The sequence below is a fragment of the Engystomops pustulosus genome, chromosome 7 (genome assembly GCF_040894005.1).
Source record: "Engystomops pustulosus chromosome 7, aEngPut4.maternal, whole genome shotgun sequence".
In the NCBI taxonomy this organism is placed as follows: domain Eukaryota; kingdom Metazoa; phylum Chordata; class Amphibia; order Anura; family Leptodactylidae; genus Engystomops; species Engystomops pustulosus.
The window spans coordinates 100406107-100422330 of record NC_092417.1 but is presented as its reverse complement, the minus strand read 5'-3'; the positions used below and the strand labels follow the sequence as shown (position 1 = coordinate 100422330).

At 46.4% G+C, this 16224-nt stretch overlaps 1 protein-coding gene across 3 annotated transcripts in view; it reads right to left on the bottom strand.

Moving 5' to 3' along the window:
• The window catches only part of LOC140070672 (serine/threonine-protein kinase Nek11-like), a 334707-nt gene that overhangs the window by 52151 nt on the left and 266332 nt on the right, over nucleotides 1–16224 (bottom strand). The window lies entirely within an intron of this gene.

The window sequence follows — 16224 nt, the reverse complement described above, 5'->3', positions numbered from 1 at the left end:
CTAACTATCCCCCACTCGCTCTCCTATAGACAATTTATTTGATTCGAAGAGTTTCCTGAATACAGTCATCAGGGATTAATAGTAGACTAAACTTAGAAAATTCATGTTTGGTCAGTCTATCTAAACACTGATACAGCGTCTCCCCGCATTGATGATAGCGGCAAGGCCAGAAGAAGGTGGATATTAAGGCCCTATAGTTCTGCACCGTGTTCATGACTATGAAGCTACAAGTGCCTGTTGGGGAGTCACCGTCGCCTAGAGCCATCAGCACAGGTTAGTACCAGTAACCTTACAGGAAACTAGTGAAAGACATGCTTTCATTAAGGCCATCTGGTTCCATGGTCCTTGGGTGTAAATCCATATAGTCTCCTTTTGACAGATAAACCTGTCCCAGTTGCCTCCACTTTTGGGTGGTCTAACCTTCTTGATGACCTGAAAGCGTAAACACTTGGGGTTACTGCTGTGTTCACTCGCAAAGTGTCTAGCTACAGTCGTCTCCCGATGGTTTCTAATGTCACCAACATGTTCCTGTATCCTGACATAGTTGAGCGGGCAAGGGCATGTGAGCATATATGCCATTCCTTCTGTTTGACAGTTGGAGTAGTCCCTGATAGAGAATGTCTCCCCTGTGCTCACGCTCTGAAACGTAACTAGAGATGAGCGAACATGCTCGTCCGAGCTTGATGCTCGGTCGAGCATTAGGGTACTCGAAACTGCTCGTTGCTCGGACGAATACTTCGCCCGCTCGAGAAAATGGCAGCTCCCGCCGTTTTGCTTTTTGGCGGCCAGAAACAGAGCCAATCACAAGCCAGGAGATTCTGCACTCCACCCAGCATGACGTGGTACCCTTACACGTCGATAGCAGTGGTTGGCTGGCCAGATCAGGTGACCCTGGGATAGACTAGCCGCTGCCCGCGCTGCTCGGATCATTCTGTGTCTGGATGCCGCTAGGGAGAGAGCTGCTGCTGGTCAGGGAAAGCGTTAGGGTGTTCTATTAGCTTACTGTTAGGCAGGAGTGATTCTCAAAGAACCCAACAGCCCTTCTTAGGGCTACAATAACGTTCTACTTTTTTTATTTTAATTTGCATCTAGTACCATTTTGTGAGGAATTAGCAGGGGGACTTGCTACCGTTGTGTTTAGCTCTTAGTGGCACACATATCCATAGCAAAGACCGAAGTGGGAAAATTTAGTAGGGGTTGGATTTCAATTAGGCACTAACTCAGTGTCATCTCATCTGGCATAGTAGTGTGCTTTGATACTTGGCTAGAAAATAGCCATAGGAGAATACAAAGAGCTTACTTACGCCTACAGTAGCGTTCTATATATTTGATTTCTGGTTGATCTGCTGGTGGCTGTACTTTCTGCAGTGCATGTACTAGCCAATTCTGAGCAATTTGTAGTGAGACTTGCGACCGCTGTGTTCTGCGCTTAGTGACGCACATATCCATAGCAAAGACCGAAGTGGGAAAATTTAGTAGGGGTTGGATTTCAATTAGGCACTAACTCAGTGTCATCTCATCTGGCATAGTAGTGTGCTTTGATACTTGGCTAGAAAATAGCCATAGGAGAATACAAAGAGCTTACTTACGCCTACAGTAGCGTTCTATATATTTGATTTCTGGTTGATCTGCTGGTGGCTGTACTTTCTGCAGTGCATGTACTAGCCAATTCTGAGCAATTTGTAGTGAGACTTGCGACCGCTGTGTTCTGCGCTTAGTGACGCACATATCCATAGCAAAGACCGAAGTGGGAAAATTTAGTAGGGGTTGGATTTCAATTAGGCACTAACTCAGTGTCATCTCATCTGGCATAGTAGTGTGCTTTGATACTTGGCTAGAAAATAGCCATAGGAGAATACATAGAGCTTACTTACGCCTACAGTAGCGTTCTATATATTTGATTTCTGGTTGATCTGCTGGTGGCTGTACTTTCTGCAGTGCATGTACTAGCCAATTCTGAGCAATTTGTAGTGAGACTTGCGACCGCTGTGTTCTGCGCTTAGTGACGCACATATCCATAGCAAAGACCGAAGTGGGAAAATTTAGTAGGGGTTGGATTTCAATTAGGCACTAACTCAGTGTCATCTCATCTGGCATAGTAGTGTGCTTTGATACTTGGCTAGAAAATAGCCATAGGAGAATACAAAGAGCTTACTTACGCCTACAGTAGCGTTCTATATATTTGATTTCTGGTTGATCTGCTGGTGGCTGTACTTTCTGCAGTGCATGTACTAGCCAATTCTGAGCAATTTGTAGTGAGACTTGCGACCGCTGTGTTCTGCGCTTAGTGACGCACATATCCATAGCAAAGACCGAAGTGGGAAAATTTAGTAGGGGTTGGATTTCAATTAGGCACTAACTCAGTGTCATCTCATCTGGCATAGTAGTGTGCTTTGATACTTGGCTAGAAAATAGCCATAGGAGAATACAAAGAGCTTACTTACGCCTACAGTAGCGTTCTATATATTTGATTTCTGGTTGATCTGCTGGTGGCTGTACTTTCGGCAGTGCATGTACTAGCCAATTCTGAGCAATTTGTAGTGAGACTTGCGACCGCTGTGTTCTGCGCTTAGTGACGCACATATCCATAGCAAAGACCGAAGTGGGAAAATTTAGTAGGGGTTGGATTTCAATTAGGCACTAACTCAGTGTCATCTCATCTGGCATAGTAGTGTGCTTTGATACTTGGCTAGAAAATAGCCATAGGAGAATACAAAGAGCTTACTAACGCCTACAGTAGCGTTCTATATATTTGATTTCTGGTTGATCTGCTGGTGGCTGTACTTTCTGCAGTGCATGTACTAGCCAATTCTGAGCAATTTGTAGTGAGACTTGCGACCGCTGTGTTCTGCGCTTAGTGACGCACATATCCATAGCAAAGACCGAAGTGGGAAAATTTAGAAGGGGTTGGATTTCAATTAGGCACTAACTCAGTGTCATCTCATCTGGCATAGTAGTGTGCTTTGATACTTGGCTAGAAAATAGCCATAGCAATAGGATAGCATTGTTTGGTTTTAAAAACTCAAAAAAAAACAAAAAACACAAAAAAAAACAAAAAACACAAAAAAAACCAAAAAACACAAAAAAAAACAAAAAAAAGTTAAAAAAAAAATAAAGTTATAACTCTCATTTTAAAAATGTTTAACCCGAGGGCTAGGGGTAGAGGACGAGGGCGGGGACGTGGGCGTCCAACTACTGCAGGGGTCAGAGGCCGTGGTCCTGGGCGGGGTGAGACACCACCTGCTGATGAGGGAGCAGGGGAACGCCGCAGAGCTACACTCCCTAGGTTCATGTCTGAAGTTACTGGGACTCGTGGTAGAGCACTGTTGAGGCCAGAACAGTGCAAACAGGTGATGTCGTGGATTGCTGACAATGCTTCGAGCAATTTGTCCACCAGTCAGTCTTCCACGCAGTCCACCCATGTCACCGAAATCGCCACTCCTCCAGCTCCTGCACCTCAGCCTCCTCCCCCCCAGTCTGCCACCTCCCAGGAAAATTTGGCATTTGAACCGGCATACTCTGAGGAACTGTTTTCTGGACCCTTCCCACAGTCACAAACCACTTGTCCGGTTGCTGCTGAGCAATTTTCCGATGCCCAGGTTTTCCACCAGTCACAGTCTGTGGGTGATGATGACCTTCTTGACGTAGTGGAAGTGTGTAAAGAGGTGTCCGACGATGAGGAGACACGGTTGTCAGACAGTGGGGAAGTTGTTGTCAGGGCAGGAAGTCCGAGGGGGGAGCAGACTGAGGGATCGGAGGATGATGAGGTGACAGACCCAAGCTGGGTTGAGAGGCCGGGTGAACACAGTGCTTCTGAGACGGAGGAGAGTCCTCGACCAGAACAGGTTGGAAGAGGCAGTGGTGGGGCCAGACGGAGAGGCAGGGCCAGAGCTGGTGCATCAGCGCCAAATGTGTCAACTAGTGAAGCTCCCGTGGCGAGGGCTCTTGCGGCGAGGGCTAGATCTTCAGAAGTCTGGAGGTTCTTTAAGGAAACACCGGATGACCGACGGACTGTGGTGTGCAACATTTGCCAAACCAGGCTCAGCAGGGGTTCCACCACTACTAGCTTAACTACCACCAGTATGCGCAGGCATATGAATGCTAAACACCCCACTCAGTGGCAACAAGCCCGTTCACCTCCGGCCGTGCACACCACTGCTCCTTCCCCTGTGTCAGCTGCTAGTCAGCCCCCTGCCCAGGACCCTGCCACAAAAACCCCATCGTCGCCTCCACGATCCTCCACAGCAACCACCAGCGTTCAGCTCTCCATACCCCAGACGCTGGAGCGGAAACGCAAATATAGTGCAACCCACCCGCACGCCCAAGCCCTTAATGTGCACATCTCCAGATTGCTTAGCCTGGAAATGCTGCCCTATAGGCTAGTAGAGACCGAGGCCTTTCGCAACCTCATGGCGGCGGCCGCCCCTCGGTATTCGGTCCCCAGCCGCCACTACTTTTCCCGATGTGCCGTCCCAGCCCTGCACCAGCACGTGTCAGACAACATCATCCGTGCCCTGACCAACGCCGTTTCTGACAAGGTCCACCTGACCACGGACACGTGGACGAGTGCTGCCGGGCAGGGCCACTATATATCGCTGACGGCACATTGGGTTAACTTGGTGGAGGCTGGGACCGAGTCTGACCCTGGGGCTGCTCATATACTGCCGACGCCGAGGATTGCGGGGCCTACCTCGGTCCAGGTGTTTCAGGCCTACTATGCCTCCTCCTCCTCCCACCCCTCCTCCACCTCCTCCTCCGAACTACCATCCGTGGGCACGGCGCCATCAGTCGGTAGCTCTAGGCACAGCAGCAGTGCCGTCGCTAAGTGACAGCAGGCGGTGCTCAAACTGCTGAGCCTAGGCGACAAAAGGCACACCGCCCAAGAGCTATTACAGGGCATCACGGCGCAGACTGATCTGTGGCTGGCACCGCTGAACCTCAAGCCGGGAATGGTTGTGTGTGACAACGGCCGTAACCTGGTGGCGGCTCTGCAACTCGGCAGACTGACACATGTGCCATGCCTGGCCCATGTGTTAAATCTGATAGTTCAGCGTTTCCTCAAGACATACCCCAATCTGTCTGATTTGCTCACGAAGGTGCGCCGCATCTGTGCGCATTTCAGGAAGTCCAGCCCAGATGCTGCCACTCTCAGGGCAGCGCAGCGCCGCCTCCAACTGCCCGCTCACCGACTGTTGTGCGACGTGCCCACGAGGTGGAATTCAACACTGACCATGTTATCCAGAGTTTACCAGCAGCGCAGAGCGATTGTAGACTGCCAGATGTCAACTTCCACCAGAACTGGTAGTCAGGTCAGTCAGCTTCCTCAAGTCTACAATGAGGAGTGGACGTGGATGTCTGATATCTGTCAGGTGCTGAGTAACTTTGAGGAGTCAACACAGATGGTCAGTGGCGATGCCGCCATCATCAGCCTCACCATCCCGCTGCTTGGCCTGTTGAAAAACTCTCTGGTCAGCATGAAGTCGGAAGCTTTGCGCTCGTCACAAGAGACAGGGGAAGAATATTCCCTTGTTGATAGCCAAAGCACCCTCAGGTCTGTTTCTCAGCGCATATCGGAGGAGGTGGAGGTGGAGGAGGATGAGGAGGAAGAGGAGGAGAATGTTGGCGAGACACAAGAGGGGACCATTGTTGAGTCCTTCACTGTTCAGCGTGTATGGGCAGAAGAAGAGGAGTTGGAGGAGGAGGAAATGGACAGTCAGGCCAGTGAGGGGAGTGAATTCTTACGCGTTGGTACTCTGGCGCATATGGCAGATTTCATGCTAGGCTGCCTATCCCGTGACCCTCGCGTTCAAAGAATTTATTCCAGCACCGATTACTGGGTGTTCACTCTCCTGGACCCACGGTACAAGCAAAATCTTTCCACTCTCATCCCTGCAGAGGAAAGGAGTGTGAGAATGCATGAATACCAGCAGGCCCTGGTGCACAAGCTGAAACAGTATTTCCCTTCTGACAGCGCTAGCGGCAGAGTGCGTAGTTCTGCGGGACAAGTAGCGAGGGAGAGTAGGCGAGCAGGCAGCTTGTCCAGCACTGGCAAGGGTACGCTTTACAAGGCTTTTGCCAGCTTTATGTCACCCCAGCAAGACACTGTCACCTGTCCCCAGTCTCGGCAGAGTAGGGCTGATCTTTACAGAAAGATGGTGAGGGAGTACGTAGCTGACCATACCATCGTCCTAAATGATCACACAGCTCCCTACAACTACTGGGTTTCAAAGCTGGACATGTGGCACGAACTGGCGCTGTACGCCTTGGAGGTTCTTGCCTGCCCTGCCGCTAGCGTCTTGTCCGAGCGGGTTTTCAGTGCAGCTGGTGGCATCATCACCGATAAGTGTACACGCCTGTCGACTGACAGCGCTGACAGGCTGACGCTTATTAAAATGAATAAAGGCTGGATTTCTCAGAATTTCCAATCTCCACCAGGTGAAGGAAGCTCAACCTGAATAATTGATCCACTCCTCCTCCTCCTCATTTTCCTCCTTCTCCTCCTCTTTGTACAGTAAAGCAGAGGAAAATGGCTATTTTTTGACAGGGCCCACTGGCTCTTGCTATAGTACTTCATGCATTTAATTTTTCTGGAGGGCCACCTACCCGGTCCTCTGTTTGAAACAATTTTTGTGAGTGCCACATACAGGCACTCAATCTATTCCATTTTTCTGGAGGGCCACCTACCCGGTCCTCTGTTTTAAAAAATTTTTGGGACTGCCACATACAGGCACTCAATCTATTCCATTTTACTGGAGGGCCACCTACCTGCTCCCCTGGTTTGAAAAATATTTGGGACTGCCACATACAGGCACTCAATCTATTCCATTTTACTGGAGGGCCACCTACCTGCTCCTCTGGTTTGAAAAATGTTTGGGACTGCCACATACAGGCACTCAATCTATTCCATTTTACTGGAGGGCCACCTACCTGCTCCTCTGGTTTGAAAAATGTTTGGGACTGCCACATACAGGCACTCAATCTATTCCATTTTACTGGAGGGCCACCTACCTGCTCCTCTGGTTTGAAAAATGTTTGGGACTGCCACATACAGGCACTCAATCTATTCCATTTTACTGGAGGGCCACCTACCTGCTCCTCTGGTTTGAAAAATGTTTGGGACTGCCACATACAGGCACTCAATCTATTCCATTTTACTGGAGGGCCACCTACCTGCTCCTCTGGTTTGAAAAATGTTTGGGACTGCCACATACAGGCACTCAATCTATTCCATTTTACTGGAGGGCCACCTACCTGTTCCTCTGGTTTGAAAAATGTTTGGGACTGCCACATACAGGCACTCAATCTATTCCATTTTACTGCAGGGCCACCTACCTGCTCCTCTGGTTTGAAACATTTTTGGGACTGCCACATACAGGCACTCAATCTATTCCATTTTACTGGAGGGCCACCTACCTGCTCCTCTGGTTTGAAAAATGTTTGGGACTGCCACATACAGGCACTCAATCTATTCCATTTTACTGCAGGGCCACCTACCTGCTCCTCTGATTTGAAACATTTTTGGGACTGCCACATACAGGCACTCAATCTATTCCATTTTACTGGAGGGCCACCTACCTGCTCCTCTGGTTTGAAAAATGTTTGGGACTGCCACATACAGGCACTCAATCTATTCCATTTTACTGGAGGGCCACCTACCTGCTCCTCTGGTTTGAAAAATTTTTGGGACTGCCACATACAGGCACTCAATCTATTCCATTTTACTGCAGGGCCACCTACCTGCTCCTCTGGTTTGAAACATTTTTGGGACTGCCACATACAGGCACTCAATCTATTCCATTTTACTGGAGGGCCACCTACCTGCTCCTCTGGTTTGAAAAATGTTTGGGACTGCCACATACAGGCACTATCCAAATTAAATTGTCTCCATAGCAGCCTCCACACGTTGTCTCCATTGCTACCTCCAAAAGTCGTCCATATAGCTGCCTCCATACATCGTCCCTTTATCAAACGAGGTGTGTCAGGCAGAAATTTGGGTTGTTTTCATGGATTCCACATCAAAGTTGTTAACTTTGTCGCCACCCTGCTGTGTTATCCACAAAATATACTGGCAAACTTTTACCATTTAGGGATATTATTTCAGCGCTTCTTGCGCATCTGTTTACATTCCCCTCACCCGGCATATCCTAAACTTATAAGAACGCTACTACACTTGATCTTATACAAAAGGTTCTTAGAAGTGCTGTTTGGGGAGTAGCCTAGAGACAGGGGCTTGGATTGGCGAAAGCTCGCCTGGCTGCAGAGCGCCAGCTCCATCCCAAGATCCAACTAACATAGTTGCAGCACCTTTAATCTACTACTAGTTCACTGCCTCCATAATAATAATAATAATAATCTTTATTTATATAGCGTCATCATATTCTGTAGCGCTTTACAAATCATAGGAAACAAATACAAATGTAATGTAACAGAGCACAACATTTGTATGGAACAACAGGAGTGAGGTCCCTGCTCGCCAGAGCTTACGGTTTATGAAGATGATGGGGTAACACGAGGTAAAAGAATATTTAATGGTCAAGCCATTCTTCTTAGGGAATAGAAAAAAATATAATAAATGGAATTGCTGTCGCTTGAACCACTCAGCCGTCATCTTATATACCAGGTCCAGGGTGAATGGGACTGCAGAGAAGTCTGGTGCCTGTTGGTTGCTGGATAACAGATGGGAGGACGACACAGGACGGGTTAGTAGAAGAGTTAAAACTTCATGCAGTTAATGAGTGTTATAGGCTTGCCTAAAGAAATGGGTTTTAAGAGCACGTTTGAAACTTTGGAGGTTAGGTATTAGTCTGATAGTCCGGGGCAGAGCATTCCATAGAATTGGTGCAGCTCTAGAGAAGTCTTGGAGACGCGAGTGGGAGGTCCGCACTAGGGTAGAGGTTAATCTAAGATCACTGGCGGATCTAAGAGCACGGGTTGGGCGATAGACTGAGATAAGAGAGGAGAGGTAGGGGGGTGCAGCATTATACAGAGCTTTATGGATGAGGGTTATTATTATTTTAAACTGTATTCGAAAGGAGACTGGCAGCCAGTGCAGCGACTGGCATGAACTGTAAGCATACATGGTCCCCTTATCAAACTAGCTGTGTCAGGCAGAATTTTGGGTTGTTTTCATGGCTTCCATGTTAACTTTGTCGCCACCCTGCTGTGTAATCCACAAAATATACTGGCAAACTTTTATCATGTACCGATATTATTTGAGCGCTTCTTGCTCACCTCCTTTGGTTCCTCTCTGACACCCATTGGTTTGAAGCCTGAGTCCAATTAGGGTATGTCGCCATGCCACTCTCTAGCCTGCTGCCGCTGCCTCTGCATGCCGTCCCCTATAGTGTCAGGGTCAATTATTGGATGTTTTAGATGCTATCTAGCTTCATTCTGTCACTCTGTCATGGCCATGCTGTTGCCCATAATTTTGGCATAATGGTGCGATTAGGCAGCCTCAGAGGCATCCATGCATGCTGCCCCTGCTGTTTCCTGTCCATTTCCGTGGTGTTTCCATCCTTTTCTGAGGTTCCCAGGTGTTTGGCCAAGCTTCCCTGTGCAGAGCCTTGGTCCCCTTGAAAAATGCTCGAGTCTCCCATTGACTTCAATGGGGTTCGTTATTCGAGACGAGCACTCGAGCATCGGGAAAAGTTCGTCTCGAATAACGAGTACCCGAGCATTTTAGTGTTCGCTCATCTCTAAACGTAACCCCCAAAAGGACTAGTGAGCAAACACTACAATTACCGCATTTGAAGGTACCAGTCCGAGGCGAAAGCCATGTCGTTGTTGCTCAAGCCGGTTCCAGATGGCTATGAACCAGCCTATAACGTAAGTTTTTCCCTCTTATGTATGTAATTGAAGGGAATGGTTGCAAGCAATTTTTAAGATCCCAATCCGGTCTCAAAATACGCCAGTATTTTTTCACGATCTGTTTAACTACTTCTGCTTTGGTGTCAAAAGTGCCAATAAGGCGTTAAGCCTTATTCTCCTCTCTGATGCGGGGTACTAGAAGGTCCTCTCTTCTGGAAGATAATGCATTCTGGAAGGCTTTACTAATGTTTTTCTAGGAAACCCTCGCTCTAGAAATCTATCTGTTAGATCCCTAGATTGGGTCAGAAAATCCTCTGTGTGGCTACAGTTGTGGCGTAGTCTGAGGAACTGCCCCTTAGGTATACTCCGCTTTAGAGGAGTAGGGTGACAACTCTCCCACCGCAGCAGGCTGTTAGTGGCGGTTTCTTTCCTGTGTACCTTGGTTTGGAGTTGGCCCTCCATAGACTTAGTGATGCGTACATCCAGGAAAGCAATGGATTTCTCCTGGACTTCGCTGGTAAATTTAAGGCCTAGATCATTGATGTTAAGTGCCTGGACGAACTCCTGGAAGTCTGATGGAGAGGAGGTCCACAGGATAAGCACATCATCTATATACCGGAGCCAGATGGATATAGAGGGATCCATCTGGCATTTTCTTCCGAAAAGATGATGCGATCCTCCCACCAGCCGAGGTAAAGATTAGCATAGCTGGGGGCCATTGGGCTCCCCATAGCTGTACCCCTCAGCTGGTGGAAGTTCCTCCTCTCAAAGAGGAATACATTCCTCTCCAAAATGAATCTCAGCAGATCTATAACAAACCGGTTATGTCCACCAAACTGTGTGCCTCTTGTGCTTAGGAAGGCCCCTACTGCCTCACATCCCTTGGCGTGGGGAATGGAGGAGTATAAGGCCTCAACGTCCAGACTTGCCAGGTAGGTTTTCTCGTCCAGCACAATTCCTTCAATTTGTGACAAAGGGTCTGAGTATCTATGAGGGACAGTGTAAAATGCTTTTGCAAAGTCCAAGAACACAATATCCACAGCAGCTCCTCCATCCAGGCATCTGCTCACCTCTTCATAGAAGCAGATCAGGTTAGTCTGACAACTTCTATTCTTAGTAAAGCCATGCTGGCTGTCACTTATTATACTATTTGATGTCACATACTGCAGTATAAAGTCTTTTACTAACCCTTCCAATATTTTCCCTACAATGTTAAGCTTACGGGCCTGTAATTGCCTGGCAAAGTTCTAGAGCCCTTTTTATATATTGGCACCACATTTGCCTTGTGCCAGTCGCTTGGCATCACACCAGACATTGCGGAATCCCTGAAGATTTTAGACAGCGGTACAGCAATAACAGAACTCAGTTCTTTAAGAACTCTGTGGTGCAACCCATCTGGTCCAGGAACCTTGTACACATTGATTTTATTGAGCTTACATTGGATCATGTCTACATTCAGCCAGTCTAGTATATTACAGGATGCATGACTCGCACTGGCACCACCCACATCAGAAGTTCTTTCTTCTATCGTATAAACGGAGCTAAAAAACCTATTAAGTATCTCCGCCTTCTCTTGGTTTCCAGTCACCGATGCCCCATTTTCAGAATACAGGGGTCCAACCTGGGATTTGTTTTGCCATCTTTAGCCACCTGTCTTTCATTTTGTATTTTGGCTGATTTGATTTCCTTTTTACAGATTTTGGTAAGTTTTTGTAAGTATTGAAAGCCTCAGGTGACCTGTCAGATTTATATTTTTTGAATGCCCTCTTTTTATCATTAATTGCCCTTTTAACTGTAGCTGTAAGCCAAGTGGGGTGTAAACTAGCCCGTCTATACTTGTTACCTATTGGAATAAATTTATAAGTATAATGACCCAGGATAGATTTGAATTTCTCCCATTTAACATTAGAATCATCATTTGACAGTATTTGATCCCAGTCTATATCCCGTAGTGCAGCCCTGAATTTCTGAAAATTAGTTTTCTTAAAATTCAAAGTTTTTGATTTTCCCACCTGTTTCTGCTTTTTACAGTTTAAGAGGTAAATAATTATATTATGATCACTGTTCCCAAGGGGTTCCCGGACACTGACATTTTGGACAATCTCCGCATTGTTAGAAATCATAAGGTTCAACAATGCGTCACCTCTTGTGGGATCTTCTACAAGCTGCACCATAAAATTATCCTGCAGAAAGTTGGTTAAATGTCTCCCCTTCACAGACGAAGAAGAGCCCTGACCCCAATTTATATTTGGAAAGTTAAAGTCTCCCATTATCACTACGGTCCCCTCCTGTGCAGCCCGCTCTATCTGTTTATATAGGTGACCCTCTATTTCCTTTGGGATGTTAGGGGGTCTATAAATTACACCAAAAATAATTTTCTCAAAGCTCTTCTGGCTTTGAATTTCAACCCACAAAGTTTCAGCCTCCTCACACTCTGAGACCACTGTCTCATTCACAATAGCTTTTAAGTCTCTTAAAAGCTAAACTTTATCTACCTAATATGTAAATTTTCCAGAGAGTCTACTAGGGCGTAGAGTAGCCCCTCCGGGCAGTGGAAGCGAAGGAAACTCCATACCCAAGTAGCCTCTGCGATTCCCCTGCACCTGCATATTCACAGCGCTGTTCACTGCAGTCCTCCACCATCAGGAGTTTGTATCATTCTGCTGCTGAAGCAGCCATCCATTTATCTCCAGTGTGAAGTAACTATACCAGGCTGTGAGCAATTCCTGTTGAACACTAACCAACCAGCCATCTTACTGCTGTTTTGGCTGTTGCTGGGTTCCGGATAAACGAACTGTAAGTTGAATGATTGACATTCTCTAGTGATCCCTGGGTAAGGCTGTTACCACCAAGGGCAACCCATTCACCACTACCAGGGATCCCTACACCTACATTGGGCTTGCCGCAGGGTGAAACATCTGATTCCTTCGCCCTATTCCTCCTTTTTTGTGCTACCACCTGCCAGAGAACTGCCAGGCTGTGGACGAGGGCTCTGTCCCCTGGTACCCAGCACCACAACCACAGACGAGTGCTAGGCCACGCTCCGCCACTCACTCCAGTACCTCAGGGATCCAGCTGCCCCCAAGCTAGAAAAAGGTTAGGCCCTGGGGGGATAGGAACCTACCATCACCTTAGTTCTGACTACAAATTGCTGTTAAAATCATATCTACTGATAGCAGTGAACAATACAGAAAGCTTTGCAAAAACATATCCCTAGTGTATGCCAAATCAGCTTCCAATGCAGCAATTAAGTTATGAAATCTGAATCGGGAGTCATATAATTAGTGGATTGCTACAGTATATTACTCATTTGTTGAATGCCCCTATGACTTTGTTTAATTTATTTTTTTCCCTTTAACCCCAAGTTTGTTGCCTATTGAAATCTCTTACTGGCAGAGGGTTAATATGATCGGGAATAATTAATTTTAATTGGTTATGCTGTTCCTATTAGACCAACTACTTATTAACTCCTGAACTAGACATAAAAGGAAACCAGTGGTGATCCCTATACAAAAGGCCCAAGAGCTCTAGAGTAGCAAAAAACTTAAAGAAGTCCTGTCACCAGAATTTTACCCCTCACACCAGGGAGTATGAAACAGGCTCACGGGCTGAGCCCTCTTTATACACACCAGGTGTTTGCTTCAAAATGAAGCAAACACCCGTTGCTAACACCTGCGATTGGTGCTAGCACAAATCACGGGTGTTAACCCTTTGATCACCGCCAGCAAAGCTGTCGGCTGCATTAAAGAGCTGCCGCCACGTTGGCACCGCCATCTTGGCTTTGATCGTCGCTGCCCGTGACGTCATTGGGGAGAACTTCTATGGCAGTGGTGGTGAACCTATGGCACGGGTGCCAGAGGTGGCACTCAGAGCCCTTTCTGTGGGCACTCAGGCCATTGTCCCAATTTCACCAAACAGGACCAAATTCACCAAATCTTCCTGCAGTCCCAAGCAACTTAAAAGATTCTGCTCTCAAAGCTATTTGAACTATGAGAAAAGCGAGAAGGTCAGTGTACAGAACTGCATTGTCTTTGGAGGTCCTCCTGCTGGACCCACCATTCTTTCTGGAGAGAAGCTACAAAGATGGTCTGAATTTGCCCACCTTCTTTCAACTCTATTGGTGGCCTTAGGAGAGCCAATACAATTGAATGTTGTTGAAGAACAGGTAGCAATAAGTTACTGCTTGAAATTCCATGTTGGCACTCCATGCTAAATAAGTGGATTTTGGTTGTAGTTTGGGCACTCGGTCTCTAAAAGGTTAGCAATCACTGTTCTATGGGATCATCTACAATTAGGCTTACCAGCAGTAAATCTAGAGCAAATAGGTAGCCCAGCACATGCCCCTAGTAAATAAGTAAGCCACATGGTCCCAGAATATATGTATCTCAGTACATGCTCCCAGTATATATGTAGCTCAGAACATCCACCTGGTATATAGGTAGCCCAGCACATGCCTCCAGTATGTAGGTAGCCTAGCATATGCCTCCAGTATATATGTTTCGCAGCACATTCCTCCAGTATATATGTATCCCAGCATATGCATCCAGTATATAGGTAGCATAGCATATGTAGGTTAGCCGTAAGAAGCCCTCAGTATATAGGTAGGCCAGCACCTTCCCCCAGTATTTATGTATCCCAGCACATCTGTCAAGTATATAAGTAGCTCTGCACATGCTCCCAGTATATAGGTAACCCAGCACATACCCCCAGTATATACATAAGTCAGCACATGCCTGAACTATACAGTATAGGTAGCCCAGCACATGTCCCCATTATATAGGTAAGCCGGCACATGTCCCCATTATATAGACAAGCCCGCACATGCCCGCAATATAAAGGTAGATCAGCACATGCCCCATTATATAGATAAGCCAGCACATTCCCCTAGTATATAAGTAGCCCCTGTACATACCCTAAGTATATAAACAGCCCAGCACATGCCCTTGTATATAAGTAGCCCAGAACATGCCCCTGTATATAGGTAGCCCAGCACATGCAACTGTATATAGGTAAGCAAAGCACATGCCACTGATATATAGGAAGCCCAGCATATCCTCCAGTGTTTATAGGTTAGCCAGGACAGGTGCTTCTTCTTCTCCAGGATGTTGGCTGCATGTTGACACTACTGTCAGTGTCCTTTGTATGACACAGGTGGCTCTGAGGACACCTCTGTTTGGGTAACAGAGAGGACGAATGCAGGGGTAGCATTGCACTGCCTGTGTCCAGTAATCAGTGGTGTGTGCTTCTTAAAGAGGCATATACTGTTGATTACTATTGATGGCTGGGCCCAGCCCCTCAGGGTGCAAGGTGAGGTAAGTGCCCTACGCAACCCCCTACCATTCACAAAAGTTTAGTTGATTGTTAAGTGATGGTTATCATCTGTTTAATATGGTATTGACTAATGCACATTGGTGTGGCGTGTTGAGCACCACTCTTAATTTTCCCCCAGCCTCTTAGTATATCCGAGTTGCACTTGGTCAGTGGATTGAAATCTTCATAATGTCAGACCTAGCAGATGCATCCCAAACGTCATGTGTGACCGTAACCTCATAGTTTGTCATCTCCCTGGGATGTGGCTAGAGTGCTTAAAAATGCTGATCATGGCCTCAAAATTTACAGTAGCGTCCACTCCTGTACATAACCGCTTCACATGGCTTGTGTCCAGGTTCATTTGAGACATTTGCAACAAAAAGAAGTTAAAAATAAAAGACAAGAAAATTGAATTGAACAAGAAAATAGACAAGGCACAGAAAAGACCTACCGAAATTCTAAATTATACACCAAAAATATATGTCCCCCATGGACTCCTTGGAGAATCCTTCTTTATGCATTGTTTGTAGGATGGATTCTAGCTCTTATGCAATTTTGCTGGTGATATATATTAGAGAAAATATGACCATATATCTCAGATTTCAAGTCACTGATAGTTGGCATAAAGAAATGGAAAACCTGATACCAGCAAGGGTCAAGGTTGGCTGAGCACCATTGGAGATATATACGGTAGATCAATGCCAGTAGGTATGCTGTCTGGCTTGGCATCATGGGAGCCATATATAATAATAAAGTAATCAGCAGTGGTAGGTTTGATGTCTGGCTGAGGTCCATGGGAGTCATAGATCAGCACCATCAGATGTTTATGCTTGTCTCACCTCATGAGAAGCGTAAATTTATTTTACAGATATACTGTAAATCATGAAAAATGTGCCAACTATAGTGGCAACTATTAAAGATAATGATTGTATTAATAGTTATGATTAATTTTAACAGAAAGTTGTAAATGAGCTGAAAGCATTATGAGAGACACATAGTTCTACAGTATCTGGAGTAAAGATTGAACTCTAGCTAAGGGCGTTAGGATTTCCAGGTATATTATTGAATATAAAAGCATGTATATGTTGAAAGATCTACTAACACTAT